The sequence below is a fragment of the Carlito syrichta genome, unplaced genomic scaffold, assembly GCF_000164805.1.
Source record: "Carlito syrichta isolate Samal-C Ts95f unplaced genomic scaffold, Tarsius_syrichta-2.0.1 Scaffold199841, whole genome shotgun sequence".
In the NCBI taxonomy this organism is placed as follows: Eukaryota; Metazoa; Chordata; class Mammalia; order Primates; family Tarsiidae; genus Carlito; species Carlito syrichta.
Window position 1 is genome coordinate 326,770 of NW_007143937.1, and position 3,467 is coordinate 330,236.

Here is a 3,467-nt window from a genome sequence, read left to right on the forward strand (position 1 = left end):
CTCGAGGGCTCTAAAAGACAGTGATTTGGGATTCTAGTCTCATTTCCATTTGTCTGTTGGAGTCTGGGCAGACAGCAGAACAGAGTCACCTAATTAGTAGCATTGTCTCCTCTGGGGCTCGGGGCTATTGGTGCATGGCCTCCACATTTCCCAGACAGAGATGGGATGCCTCATCAGGAAGGCCAGCCGTGGGGGCTTCCCCACAAAAACCTGGGTGGAAAGGGATTTTCCAAACTCTGGAGCAGGAAGTCAGGAGCCTGGGAAGCAGGGACCCAGGACTGCTGAGAAGGACGTCACCTCACCACTGTGAGTTTTGCTGTCCTTATCTATAAAGTGGAATGATAACTGTGCCTACCTCACAGGCTTGTTGGGATTTGTATATGAAGGGGTGATCTTAGAATCTCCTGACCTCTTCCTCTTTCCTCTAATGTCCCTCTTGCTTTCTTCTCCCCCTTTCTTTTTCTTTTTGAGTCAGAGTCTCACTCTTTCGTCCAGACAGGAGTGCAGTGGCACGCACCTGACCACTGCAGCCTCGACCTGCTGAGCTCCGGCAATCCTTCCGCCTCAGCCTTCCAAGTAGCTGGAACTACAGGTTGTGTGCTACCATGCCCTGCTAATTTTTGATTGATTGTAGAGATGAGATCAGGCCAAGTTGCTCAGGTGGGTCTCTAGCCCGTGGGCTCAGGCAATCTACTTGCCTCAGCCTCCCAAAGTGCTGGGATTACAGGCTGAGCTACCGAGCCCGGTCTCTTCTCCCCCTTTCTAGACTCTTCGATGACATGGTTAGAGAGAGAGAGACTATAGCAATTATCAGGAGCATGCACACTGAAGTGACTTGCTTGGCTATGGATACTGTCCCTGCCTTTCTTCTATCTTGAACAAATCACTTCATCTCTTTGAGACCAAGTGTCCTCATCTATAAATTGGAAGAGATAATCCTGGACCTTCCTTGGATGATTGTTGTGGTTGTAAAGTGGGGTCAGTTATGTTGGCACCTAGTAAGCGCTCAATAAATATCTGCTATCATTAGCCTAAAGCAAGTATTGGGATGGACTCCTAGTTCACTGTCAACATCTCCATTTTTCATATGAATGATGGAACAATCTTCTCTCCTGGGAACCTCGTTACCTATGTGTTTTGACAACTTCAGGACTCAGCTCATGGGATCCTGCTCTGCAAAGTTTTCCTGAAAGTTGTCCTCCTCCTGGCCTGGATCCAGCTTTTCCTTCAACCGCCTTAGCTTCCTCCATCACAGAGGCTTGCACATGCGTTGTTTGGATATGTTTTCCCTGTTACATTTGGATTTCTTGGGGACAGGGCTCATGCATTAATATTTGTGTTTTCCGCACCTCGGACAGCACCGTGCACCTATCTGGAATTTTGAGCTTGTTGAAAGAATGAAGACATTAAAGTCCTTAAAGCAGTGTTTCTTAAAGCTTTTTTGAGCCATAATCAATAGCAAAAAATATGTTTTACATGGCAAACTGGTGATGCGTGTGTGTGTGCACACAGTGGGAGACAAAAGTTTATATTTGTTTCACATTTCACTACACAAAATATGCTCTGTTAATTTCTCTCTTCTTTTCTCCTCTCCTTTCCTCTCTCCATTTCATCTTTCCTTTCTTCTCCTCATCCAGTTAATTTTTAAATGTCTGGTCTATTAGATTCATTTTAGAACTATTTCTGTGCTAAGAAGCAGTATTTTGTAATGCTAACAGCATAGGCCATTGGAAATAGATCAGGGTTTAGATTCCAAATTCATTAGTTATGCATCCGAGGGATGCCACTTTCACTCTCTAAGCCTCCGTTTCTTCATCTGTAAAATGGGGCTAATAATTGCACCTACTTCTCAGGTGTCTTGTGAGATGTTAATAAGGTACTATGGTAAGCACAGAACCTGGCAGGTAATGGGTCCTTCACAAATGGTGGTATTGTTGGAACCGTTCTTGGAAGTCATGTATGACTCTACCCTTTTCCTTCACAACCTTTCCAGGTCTTTGTATTCTCTTACTCTTTTTCCTCAGTCTCATTTACTTCCTCAAAGCTCTGTTCACTGACAATGATCTCATCACTCCCAGAAGCATAAGAATGAGCCACAGATTTAGTGTAGCCTGCAAAGGTGATTTGCTGGAAGATAGCAGTTCCATCATTTTGACACAAGGACTGAAGGAAATACCCAGTGGTATGGAATTTGCCACCTCCCTGATTCCTTCTGATGCTGGTGGGAAGTATTGAAAGATTTTTTAAAAAATTTTAAAGATGTGGGGTACAACTCAGGGTTAGGTATACAAATGGTCATTATGCAAGTACCCTTGTTGATGAGGTGTGCCCCCTCCCTTGGCAGTTTCCTACTACTGCCAGTCCCTTTCTTATAGTATTATGATAATCGTTTACGATCCGCTTATGTGTGAGAACATGTGGTACTCAGTTCTTTGTTTCTGTGATAGATCACTGGGTATTATAGACTTTTTTTTTTTTTTTGAGTTGGAGTCTCACTCTGTCACCCAGACTGGAGTGCAGTGGCCACTTCTGGCCACCGCAGCCTCGACCTGCTGGGCTCCGGCGATCCTTCTGCCTCAGCCTTCCAAGTAGCCGGAATTACAGGCATGCGCTACCACGCCCGGCTGATTTTTTTATTTATTGTAGAGATGAGGTCTCGCTGCCCAAGCGGGTCTCAAACCCGCGGGCTCAGGCAATCCACTCACTTCAGCCTCCAAAGGCGCAGGATTACAGGCTGAGCCACTGAGCCCGGCTTATTATAGGCTTTAAGTCCATCGAAGTTGTTGCAAAGTTCATCATTTTGTCCTTCTCTGTGGCTGCATAATATTCCACCATGTATATATATCACATTTTAATATCTAGTCCTCTTTCAATGGGCAGCACGGTTGGTTCCATGTTCTTGCTATTGTGAATAATGCTGCAATAAACCTGCATGTGCAGGTAGCTTTTTTATAGAGTAAATTGAGTTCCTCTGGGTATATTTCCAGAAGAGGGATTGCAGGGTATTATGTGAAAGAAAGGAACCCTAGAAATTTAGAATATAATGTAGCTATTTTGAATCAGCACAGCTAGTTTGCTTAGGTCTCACCCCTTGACATTCCCTTGCTACACAGTTTGCATGGCCCACGTGTCCTTTTATCCTATAACCATTAACAAGAAAAATATTTTAGTTTTAGAAACCAGTGATTACACAGAACCCCTTAAGCATGTCCGGTCTTGCCAACAATCTATCTTTTAGGCAGTTGTATTGGCACATTGTTATCTGCTGCCCATGACGACTTTCAGCACACCACCAGGAGGCATATTTATTGGTATATTGTTATCATACGACCATGACAACCTCCAGCCCACCACCTAAGATCATGAGACAATGTCAAGCCTGACAATGTCAAGATACTAGATTCATGTGACTACTATGGAAACCAAAGAATGCAACTCTGGACATTCCTTTTGGCCCAGACCTCCTC